The sequence below is a fragment of the Lolium perenne genome, chromosome 6 (assembly GCF_019359855.2).
Source record: "Lolium perenne isolate Kyuss_39 chromosome 6, Kyuss_2.0, whole genome shotgun sequence".
In the NCBI taxonomy this organism is placed as follows: Eukaryota; Viridiplantae; Streptophyta; class Magnoliopsida; order Poales; family Poaceae; genus Lolium; species Lolium perenne.
This window is the reverse complement of record NC_067249.2, coordinates 247,327,596-247,339,997: the sequence shown is the minus strand read 5'-3', so window position 1 is coordinate 247,339,997 and position 12,402 is coordinate 247,327,596.

The window sequence follows — 12,402 nt, the reverse complement described above, 5'->3', positions numbered from 1 at the left end:
CACCAGATGGAGCATCCGCAGTAAAATTCGTAAAAGGCCTCGTCTTCAGATTTGGAGTGCCCCACAAAGATCGTCACGTACAACGGCAGCAACTTCACATCCCATGAATTCAAAGATTATTGCGAAGAGGTGGGTATTAAGCTGAACTTTGCGTCGCCGCACATCCTCAAACCAATGGGCAAGTCGAGAAAGCCAATGGCATCATCTGCAATGGTATTAAGAAACGCTTGTTAGGACCACTCGGAAAAAGCTCGACATACCTGGCCGTAAGAACTACCAAGCGTGTTGTGGAGCATCCGAACAACACCAAACACAACAACGCAGGACACTCCGTTTGTCCTGGTTCAGGGAGCAGAGGCAGGAGTAGCAATCGAGATAGAGCACAACTCTCCACGTGTCGCTGAATATGATGAAGAAACGTCGAGAAGAGTGCTAGAAGACGACGTCGACGCACTTGATGAAGCTCGAGATGAAGTATTATCTCGGGTAACCAAATATCAACAGGACTTGAAGAATTACCACAGTCGACGTTTGCGGCCAAGATCTTTTCAGGTGGGAGACCTAGTTCTTCGGCTCACGCAAAAAAGTCATGAAAAACTCGAGTCACCATGGCTTGGCCCTTACATTGTCACGGAAGTAATTGGAGGAGGAGCATACAGAATAAAGGACAAGAAAACAGGGGTGGAGGAGCCAAACCCTGGAACGTGGCGCAACTTAGGCGTTTTACGCCTAGAGTCAAAATATAGTCTTTGTAAAGCTTCAATGTACTGAAACGCCCGCGAGTTTTCAGACGCACTCTTTTCCTTTTTCGGGGCACCGAGTGGGGCCGGAGAAGGTTTTTAATGAGGCGGGCTCGCGGTGCTGCAATATAATAAAGATAGTGACAATATAACTTTTCTTCCTTATCGACATGACCAAAGTCTTCGCTCCGACGAATTTCAATATAGTTCATCGACAAAAGGAAAAACTTGCCTTGGTATTCAAATACCTCGTGAGTCAACAAAAATACAAAATAGTGCTCAATAAAAAGCTTGGGGGCTCATATTCGCCTTAAATATATAAATGCCTTGGTTCAAAACCTCGCAAGTATATAAATATAGTAAAGAGTCACCGAAACACTCGGGGGCTAAACAAACAGAGAAATATAATGATTGCTTTACAATATAGTCATGGATTACAAAGAAGAAATATCTACAAGAAGAAACTAACTAGTCTTGATTCAATATGTCATCAAGAGTAACCCTGTTTTCCTCAGGAGCAGCACCAAGAAAATCGGCATAATGGCCATCGGCAAAAAAGTCGGCATCCATCCGAAGTAGGTCCTCAATCATTTCTTCGGCTATAGGCGTAACCTTCGTGTTAATCCTGTCAACACCAACTCTCCGCCGTTTTACTTTTTGGTGAACCTTCTCGACAACCTGGGTAAGGTCAAGCTTCGAGTGGCAGATTTGGAGCATGATAAGAGCAAATGCGGCACCAGCTACTAGTTGAGCTTTGACAAAATCATGGATCTGCGAGCATCCTTGAACCTTTCCATCAATTCAGGAAGAGTTTTTGGTTGGACGTTGCGAGGAAACATGGAGTTGTAAACCATGGACAAGGTCTTGGTACAGAAGTCGAGGAAATCGCGAGTTTGAGAGGCGCGATCTTGAAATCTGACAATTTGGCGGGTCCTTTCCGGGGTAGCCCAAAACAAAGAACCATGGTCCAAGGAGAGATTAACAAGGAGGGTTGTCCTAGCATTCACCCTCTCTTCCTCGGCAGCAGCATCAGTAAAGGCACCTATCAAAACAAAGAAGTGGAAACCTTTAAAAGACAGTAGCATGAAGATGGAAGATATCAGAGGATGAAATAGACATACCCGACATATCTGCACTGGCTTCATTCATTAATTCGAGCATGAAATTTTCTCGAATAGTCGCCTTTTCAGCCTCGGAAGCAGCAATTTCCTTAGCAGCTACAGCCTCGCGAGCTTGTTGAAGAGCAATTTTTTCGGCTTCAGATGACTTACGAGATTGCTCCATCATCACAAGTGTTTGCTTCTTCGCATACTGAAGTTGCTGCCGAAGTTCATCCAGTTCTTGCGACAAGGTATCGTCGACAGTGCAAGATCAAGAAAAGCTCTCCTCGCACGAGAAGAAGGCGATACATTGGAAGGAGCGGAAGTTGGAGTATAGTTATCAAATATCAACTGAAATTTAGACAAGACAACATCAAATGACAGATAAGAGTTTTTCATTAATTTCTTGGAATAATTACAAGGGCACTACAGTGGAGCTAAGGAAATGAATGTCGCCAAAACAACTACTTTGGCAAACAAAAGCAAAAGAAATAGAAAAGGAAACAAGGAGGCATGCAACTAGACCTCCGGCCTCGAGGAGCTAGGAGTCGAAGCTGGCTTGATCCCCAGATACGCCAAGATCTTCTTCGTGTTGGGCTTGGCTGCCTTGATCAGCGACCTCCATCTCGAATGCTCTATCTGGCTGGTGTCGCCAACCTTCATCCAATCAAGCGTCTCGTTGGCTGTCGCAACCAGGGCAACAAGATTCTCGACAAAGAACCTTCATATTCTCCTGACGCATCTTCAATCCCAGGTCTTCCGACGAATTGAAAAGCTTGGCAAGGGCAAGGAAAGTTGAAGGTTCCTCTTTCTTCGGAAAGAAGAAGGGGAACAACGCCGACAAACTCGCATTGGCATTGGCCACGCCTTCACGAATTTCGCGCCCATGGAACTCCAGAAGAGAAAGTGCATCAAGGAGAGGGTCATTGACGGGATTCTCCAGATCAAAATCTTGGTTTGTTTGGGCTGCCACACAAGACAAACCATTAGTCAAAAACCAAGAAACAGGAAGTACAATAGAAGGGGTTGATGATATTACTCAGCGTACGTCGACTTTGCGACTTCAGACGCTTGATGATCTCTTGTTCACGCACAGTTTGTGCAGTTTTCTGCTCATCTAAGGCAGATTCGGCATCTTTGAGCCTTCTCTGCAGTTCCTCGACACTAGCAGCTTTCACCTTGGCTTCATCAACCTCGGCCTTGGCTTTGCTAGCAGCAAGTTCAGCTTTCTTGCGAGCCGCCTCACTTTGCTCGAGTTTTTGAGCAAGTGCGTCGACACGTTCGTTGGCCTCTGAGAGTTTTTCTGTCGAGATATGAAAAAGAAAGAAAAGAAAGATCAAAAAATAGCGACAAGCAACATAGAAAGTCAGTGCAAAATAGCGAGTATAAAAGTCGTTACCTTCGGCTCTGGCGGCATATTCACGGTACCCAATAAATTGGGACCCGATGCGGAGAAGATCCTTGATCATAGGCTGTTCAGCGTGAACACAGTAAAAGAAACATCGGCATGAAAAAGAGAAAAGGTGAAAAAAATAAAATAAGGAAAATATAGATGTCGACAGACTTACATCATCTAAGAGCAGAGTCGACGAACTGCCCAACTGAGGGGCAGGATCAACAATCTTTTCAACCCTTGCCCTTTTTGGTGAAGGGACTCGGGGGCTTGATGGCGGAGTAGTGGTGACGACGTCTTGTTGAGGAGGCGACGTTTCTTCTCCTTCAACTAGTGTGTCTGAGGCAAGTACAGTACGTGACGTGCTTGTTCGAGGAGCCACGTCAGTAACTGGTACTTCTTCCTCCTCATCACTGATTGATCAAAAATCGGCAGTATAAACAGCACGACAAGATAAATATTTCGAGTACAAAAATATAGCGAGATAGGTGACTTACGAGCTGATGAGGGATTCAACATAAGGATCGTAAGCTGCCTTCGGATTAGAAGGACCAGCTTCTTCAGCCTTAGAAGTGCCAGAATCCTCGGCATCATGCCTTTTCCTTTTGTTCTTTGGGGAAACTGCAGGAGGAAGGGATTGCGTCGATTCACTGGCCTCAGATTCAACTTCCTTTTCATGGGAAGCCGCAGATTTGTGGGAACCCGCGACTTCACTTTCAGGAATAGAAGAACCTGGGGTATCTTCGGCAACGATGCCCCGTTCTTCGACTTCTCCATCCTCAGGAAGAGGAGGAAGGGAAGTCATAGTAGGATGGTTCTGCAAGAAAACAGCGACAAAAGAAAAATTAGAGTGACACAAATACAATGAGATACAGGGCAAATTCGGAACAAGATAGAAACTCGAGAAGGCAAAATACCTCGGGGAGAGGATTGGCGGAGCTGTATGGTTCCACGCGACAAGCGGAAGGACTAGGATCCTTTTTTGCCAAGCGGGAAACTCTTCGGATCAACTTCTCCAAGTCCTTTGCGTAAAGATCGTCGGAGATTCTATTGGCGTCGTTTTCACCAGTAATACGTCCGTAGGGGATTTTTGCGAGCCTGAAGAGGCTGCACCCTAATCCTAAGGAAGTAGGCGGTGATTTGAAGACCAGACAGTTCTTTGCCTCGAGTGTTTTGCAGCTGATGGATACGAGACATGAGTGCCTCTGTCGCCTTTTTCTCTTCTTCAGAAACTTCGGCATCCCAGGAGCGGCGGCGCTGGATTCTGGCACTTCCGTCGAAAGGAACTATGTTGTGTTCAACGGAGTTGGCGCTTTCTTCGTGAATGTAGAGCCACTTTTTGCGCCATCCTTGGACAGAATCAGGAAATTTGACGTCGAAATAATCGACATCAGTACGAACACAGATAACAACGCCACCTATGTTATAAGTGACGTTGTGGGAGCCATTGCGGCGGAGGCAGAAAATGCGTTTCCACAGAACCCAATTGGGAGGGATTCCGAGGAAACATTCGCAAAGCGTGATGAAAATAGAAATGTGAAGGATGGAATTAGGGGTCAACTGATGCAGTTGAATCCCATAAACGAAAAGAAGGCCGCGGAGGAAATCGTGGATTGGGGTCGAAAGGCCGCGGATTAAGTGATCAACAAAACTAACCCGATACTCCATTGGAGGCTTGGGGTAGCTTTCTTCGCTGGGGAAGCGGATGGCGTCCTCCTTCTTCATGAGGCCAAGCCTCTTCAGCATATTGGTGTCCTGGTTGGAGATTTTGGATCTCTCCCACTCAAGATCCTCGGCAGCCATCTTGGATTCCGGAGTGCTGTGGCGAGTGAGTCGCGTGCGCGGTGGCATCAAAGGCAATGGGCAGAGTAAGGTCTGTGAGTGCGGAAGCTTGGAAAGATTCGGGCGCAGGAGAAGTTTTGCGAAGGGGAACAGATGAGCGGCGCAAGCGAGGGGATGAACGGAGGTTGAAGAAAGGTTTATATAAGAATCGGGTGAAGCAACGTGCCGTTGGATGGAGAAATCGTGTGGTGAGGATGGATCTTCTAGACACAAGGGCAAAAGAGTATTTTTACTGAAATAGGCGTTACCGTACGTGCGCCAGGAAAAGCGGAGGACGTGTGTCCCCCACTTGCACGACGTGTCAACATGGTCGAAGCAATGGACCCACAGGGCAGAGAACTCACGACTATTCGAGAAGGATGAAGTAAATTTGATTAAGGGAAGTATGTCGACAAGAAAAATAAAAGAAAAGTGACGACAGAAAGAATTATTCAATACTTCGGGAGCCTTTGATCAAATACAAGTTTTTGCCCAAATGCTCGGGGGCTACTTCAGAAAAAAGTAAATTTTCGAGTATGACAAATATAGAAATTGCGGGAGCCTACAACCAAGCACAAGTCCTTGGCTGTAGCCTCGGGGGCTACTCCCATCGGGAGCGCTGTTCGCGCACCCGAGAGATAAAAAAAAAGAGAGAAGAAGAAAGAGATCATATTGGGAAGTAATGAAAATATAGCGACAAGGTGGACTAAAATGTTGAGCCTACAACCAAGCACAAGTTCTTGGTTGTAGCCTCAAGTTACTCCCATCGGGAACGCTGTTCGCGTGCCCGATGAAATTAACAAAAATAGAAAAACAAGAGAGTATATTTCGAGTTATAATTAACTCTACATATACTCCCATCGGGAGAACAATATAAGTCATATGTGACTCGATAAAATGTGCCATTCCAACAGCCGGAAAAGCACTCGACAATATATTCTCAGAACGCCGAAGTTGCGATCAATTTCTGAATGCCGCAAATTTGCGAAGGTAAGACCCAGATCCGTTACGCTGGGCGTGGCATCGCCAAAGACTGCGCTCTGCTACTTTTATCCGTATCAACAGATACGAAGAAAAATCCTAACGGACGCGTTAGGTACCCGATAAATTTGACTGGGACTCGACAGAATGGTAAGACCTTAAGCGGCACCTGTCGACGTTTACACCAGTATCCCGAGATCATGTCCGGGGACGTGATTTTGAAGTAGGTTTTTGCGGATTGCCACTAGAGCAGTTAACTAGTACCTGATCCGTCAGATGAACTAGCCCCAATTACCAGTATCCCTGTACAATATAGAATTTTATGTGAAGAAATATAAAAGGTTAAAGCTTTCGAGTAAAAATAAACAATGGAGATTTTCCCTGACTCTACGATTCAAGCAAAATCTCGGGGGCTACTGACATAGGCATCCCAAATGGGCCTGCCGAAGATGGTACCCGGGGTTTACTGGAGGCCCAATACCCGAAGAATAAGAAGATTCGGGAGCCCAAGATTTACTAAGGAAAGATAGAGTTGTAATAGAAATTGTTGTTTGTAATCTGGCGGGACGAGTTAGAAACCGTCCCGGACTCTGTAAACTTGTATAGCACGAATCCCTCGGCTTCACCTGATATATAAGGGGGAGTCGAGGGACAAAAGAATCAACTGAATCATTGTCTGCAAACCCTAGTTTTCACAATCGTCGAGTACTTTTCGGCTGAAACCTTCGAGATCTACTTACCCTCTACTTCTAACTAAACCCTAGCCTACAATCCATAGGCATTGACAAGTTAATCCCTTGTCAGGCGTCGACTTCTCGGCTGTTCTTGTTACTGTAAAAGCTGAAACCATCACTGACATTCCCAGGCATCTCTGCGTCAAAAATCATTGCAGCTCTGGCTCCTACAGTGAAATCACCATCATAGACTTTGATGATCTTGCCCCTGGTTCCGACCCCTCCTCTGGCCCTGACTTTGACCCCATCCCAGAGGCCTACTCTTCGGAGGAGGACGAAGTGGATATTGAGCTCGAGGGCGGGACAGGATATGCTGCGATGATGCAAGTGTTGGGTGTTCCTGCTCCCCCGGTTCCCCACGGTCAACCTCATAGCGCTGCCCCAGCTGCTTCTATCATCTCCAGGGCTCTTGCTAATGCTCCTCCTCTACCGCTCGTGTCTGGGCAGCCTATCCTCTCCAAACCCAAAAAAGTGGAGATTAAACTTCACCTCGGCTTCTTCGACGTCTTCGTCTCCGGCGACAACGACACTGCAGCGACCTTCCGTTTGCCTTTGCGTCGGGCATCCTCCGATCCCGGCTGCAAAGGTCTTATGGTGGCAAACTTTGCTACCGCCTCGGTCGGCCTGGTGGACTCCATCGCCACGGTCGGCCCGCTTCGCTGCCCGCTGCTCTCGGTCAACATCCTGGCACGCGAGGGGCAGCCCAGTGACAACAATGCTGCCCCTCTTGTCGTGGCGGAGCGCCTCCTCTTGGGCGGTGCACCGGTGTCGCCGGCGGACCCGGCCACTCTCCTTGCGCCTCAAGCGCCTACCCCGGATGCGCCCCTGGATCCTACCTTGCAGGTTACCGGTCAGCCTGAGGCGACAGCCTTCGATCCTTCCGAACCTCGCCGCAGTTCAAGGTTTGCCAAAGACGCCTTGTTCGTGTCCATTGTGGACAGGGCGATCCTGCGCAAAAAAGCTCTCAATGAAGGCGCACCTCCGCCCACTCAGCCTCCTCGACGCCGTGGCGAGCTCCTCGCCGATGACCTCCTTGCGGTTGCTGTTGAGGACGGGGAAACCTTGAGTGATGGAGATGTGACGGCTCTTGCCGATGCTTGTGACATTTCCGCCTCGGAGCTCGGCGCCCCTGCACCACCGTTGGCTCTTCAGTCTCCATGATTAGCTCGCTTTCTCGCTGTTCTCTGTCGGCCTGCTGTTTCGTCTTACCTTATTTCGCTATTGTTGGCTCTACCTTAGTGAGTCCGAGCTGGGTCTGTAACCGTGCCTCTGGGCTTGACTTGCCCGGAGCAAACTTTTGGTTCTCCACTCGTTTGCGCATGGACGCGTGTGCTCCTTTTTTTGGCTGTTATGTAAACCTTGTTCCCATTCCTGTTAAGAGCCCTTCGTACTCTTTGGCTTATGCTGTCTTTTTTCCTTTCAACAAGGGGCTTTCTAGCCGCTTCAGCTTACGTCGCTCCTGCTTGAATCATGTTAATTAAACTGCTGTTTGCTTGCTGGAATATTCGCGGGCTAGGCCAACGGCAAAAAAGAATCGATGTCCGAGCTGCTGTTGAATCCTTTCTTCCTTCCATTCTTTGCCTTCAAGAATCTAAGCTCTCCAGCATTTCCACTTTCCTAGCTTCCTCTTTTCTTCCGCCTTCCCTTAGATCCTTTGTTTTTAAACCTTCAGTTGGCTCCTCTGGAGGCATCCTTACCGCTTGGGATGAAAGTTTGTTCGATCTTGCTTACCATTCCATTGATGACTTCTCCGTCACGACCACTTTCTCTCTGCGCTCCGACAATCTTTGCTTCTCCATCATCAATGTGTATGGCCCTTGCGTTCACGCCCAAAAAACCGACTTTCTAAACTCCCTCGAGCTGATTTTTGCCTCCCTTACCGGCCCTATTGCTCTTATGGGCGATTTCAACTTAGTTCGTGCTCCGCGTGATAAGTCCAACGATAACTTCAACTCTTCTGAAGCCGCTTCCTTCAATGATTTCATCAACAACCTCGGCCTTATCGATATACCGCTTCTTGACCGGCAATTTACCTGGTCAAATCAGCAAAATCCCCCCATTTTGGCTCGTCTAGACCGGGTGCTTGTCAACCCAGAATGGAGCCTCGCCCTCCCGGACTCGACGCTCACCTCCTCCTCCCGCCCCACTTCTGACCATGTCCCTCTTCACCTTGCTGCTTCCTCAAAAGCCCCCCGCAGCTCTATCTTCAGGATGGAAAACTCTTGGCTCTCCCACTCAGATTTCCCCCACATTGTTTCCGCAAACTGGAACAGTGTGGGCGCCTCGCACTTGCACCTCCCTTCCGTTGGGCGTACGTGCCTTAAGCGTATACGGATTATGTCGGCTGCTAGGGGTTGCCCCAAGGAGCGGCGCCTACCCTCCAACTATCTGGTTAATTGTAGATATGTTATCTCCTTCGTGGACCGGTTGGAAGAAGTTCGTAACCTCTCCCCCCTGGAATCTCGCCTTCGCGCTGTTGCAAAAATTCACCTTAGTAAAAAAAATGCTGATAAGGCGAACTACTGGCGACAGCGCGCAAAAATTAAACATTGCACTCTGGGTGATGAAAACTCTCGTTACTTCCACCTTTGCGCCTCCGGGCGCCTCAGGAAAAACCAGATTAAGTCTCTGGAGGCTGACGATGGAAACCCCATCTTTTCTCACCTAGGCAAAGCTAACATTCTCCATGGCTTCTTCCGTGACCTTCTGGGGACTCCGGTTCTCTCTTCTGACAACCTTGATCTCTCATCCCTTGTTCGCTCTACCTCCCTTACCTCCTCCCAGGCTGCCTCGTTGGTTCGCCCTTTCACCATTGATGAGATAAAAGCCGCTCTCTTCTCCATGAATGACAACTCCAGCCCAGGTCCGGATGGTTTTGGTCCTGCTTTCTTCAAGCGGAACTGGAACCTCGTGAAAGACAACCTCCTTGAATCTCTGGCCGATTTCCACTCCCTCAACTCCGATCTTCGCCCAATCAACAAATCCTACATTGTTCTCCTCCCGAAAAAAGAGGGTGCCAACAAGGCGGACAGTTTCCGCCCTATCTCCCTTCAAAATTGTTGCCTCAAGATCCACTCTAAATGCCTAACCCTTCGCCTCCGCGACCTGATCCCCTATCTTGTCCACCCCGACCAGACCGGCTTCATCTCTGGGAGGGCCATTGCCGAAAATTTTGTGTATGCTGCGGACATTGTCCAAGCCTGCCACCGCAGATCGGCTCCCGCGGCAGTTTTCAAACTTGATTTCCGCAAGGCCTTTGACTCTATTGGTTGGGACGCCCTCGACAGGATCCTTTCGGCCAAGGGGTTTCCTGACCTTTGGTGCACCTGGATTAAAAATCTCAATCTCTCTAGCCACACAGCCGTCCTCCTTAACGGAGTTCCCGGACGGTGGATTCAATGTCGTCGAGGGCTCCGCCAGGGAGACCCCCTGTCCCCTTTCCTCTTCGACATCATTGTAGATGTCCTTCAGCAAATGCTCCTCCAAGCCTCCAGGGAGGGACTCCTCCTTCACCCTCTTGTCGATGATCTCCCCTGTCCCATCCTCCAGTATGCTGATGATACCCTCATCATCATCAGGGCCATTCCCGAGCATGTCGTCAACCTGAAAAGGGTCCTCGACGCCTTCTCCGCGGCCACGGGTCTCACTATTAACTTCCATAAAAGCACGTTTGTCCCCATCAAGACTGACCCGGCTATCTCCCTTGCCATGGCTACCTCCTTTGGGTGCGTCGTCTCCTCCTTCCCCCAGACCTATCTTGGCCTTCCCCTCTCAACCCATAAACTTCGCTTCGCCGATTTTGCCCCCATCATCTCCAAGAGCGACAAACGCCTCTCCGGGTGGAGAGGTCGCTTCCTCCCCATTGGTGGGCGCTTGATTCTTGTCAACTCCGTTCTCACCTCCATGATCTCCCACGCTATGGGCGCCGGCCTCCTTCCGGTCGGCGTCATTGAAGCCATTGACAAACGACGTCGGGCGTTTCTGTGGACTGGCAATGAAACTTGCAATGGCGGGCAGTGCAAAGTCGCCTGGCCAGACGTCTGTACCCCAAAAGCTCTTGGGGGTCTAGGCATTCTCTCTATCCCCGCCCAAAACTCGGCGCTTCTCGCCAAATTCCTTACAAAACTCCACTCTGATTCCACCACCCCTTGGGCATGCTGGTTCCGCCGGATGTACGGTTGGGGGGCGTCCAGGGATCTTGGCGATCATCACTATCTTGATACTCCTGTTTGGAAGGACATTTTGGCCGGACTCGACACCTTTCGCTCCATTTCCAAGGTCGTTGTTGGAAACGGTAACTCCACTGCCTTCTGGCTTGACCTTTGGCTCGGATCCACCCCTTTTTACATCCGCTTCCCATGCCTCTTCTCCCACTCCATCCGCCCCCATGCCAATGTCGCTTCCATCCTTCGCTCCGGCCTCCCCCTGAACCTTGGGCCGCGCCTTTCGACCGCTGCCGTGACCGAGCTCCGTGTGCTTACCTCCGAGTTTAGCTCCTTGGAGCTCCGTGATAACCCGGACTTTCGTGATAGCCGCCTCAATAACAAAAAGCTTTCAAACAAAAGTTTCTATGTCAATTCTTTCAGGCATCTGCAGACTGACGAGCTGGCCGTGGGGATCTGGAGGAGCGCTGCCCCCCTAAAGTGCAAGGTTTTCTGCTGGCTTGCTAGACGTTGGCGCCTCCAAACCAATGCGAGACGGTTCCGGCATCACCTCTCCACCTCCGCAACCTGCCTCTCCTGCCCTGAAGACGAAGATATTGATCACCTCCTGCTTCTATGCCCCCGCGCTCAGGAAGTCTGGCATTTCTTCCACAACAACTTCGGCTCCCGCGGGGTCGCCCACTTCACAGACATTTGGTTGGCTCGAGACCACTCCTACGAGGAAGCCACGATCAACACCGCCATCGCTTGGACCATTTGGAAGAGGCGGAACGCGCTTGCCTTTAATGGAATTGTGGAAGACCTCTCCCTCGCCTCCCGTCGCTGCATTGAGGATGTTAGGCTTTGGGCCTATCGTTGTAACACTCCCTCCTCCGCCGACGCTCTTAATTTTTGGTGTAATAGCTATGACCCCCCCTGAACTACTCCCTCCTACTCTACTCCCCTCTGCCCTCTAAAAACTGCTGTAATGTTCCCTGGTTATGCTCCTTTCTGGAGTAGTTTAATATAATCGTTCAGGCTGGCGCAAGCCCGCCGTAGTCCAGGTCAAAAAAAAGAATAGCCCGATCACCGATGTTGTCCACTCTGACAGATCCTGATTCTCCAAAACCCATCTTGTAGATGGCGATGTCGGCGACCGTGTTGACATCGACGCCCGCGAAGAAGATCCACACCGCGTATAGCTCACCATCAAGGTCCAAGAGAAAATCATTTGAATGCACACACTCTTCCCCACTCGGAGGGTAGGTGATCTCGACCCCCGTGGTCTTCACGGTGCTCAGAATTGGCACCGGCGAGAACTCGAGCACACCGCACTCGTCCTCCATTACCGGATAGTAAAATTTGCCACCACACGCCGCCAGCCCAGACATGTGATTCTTGATCCAGGTGCGATATTTCCCAAGTACAGCCCAGCTGCCGCCCAAATCATACTCGTGCTTTACCCACTCGGTTGTAGCCGAACCGATGTGG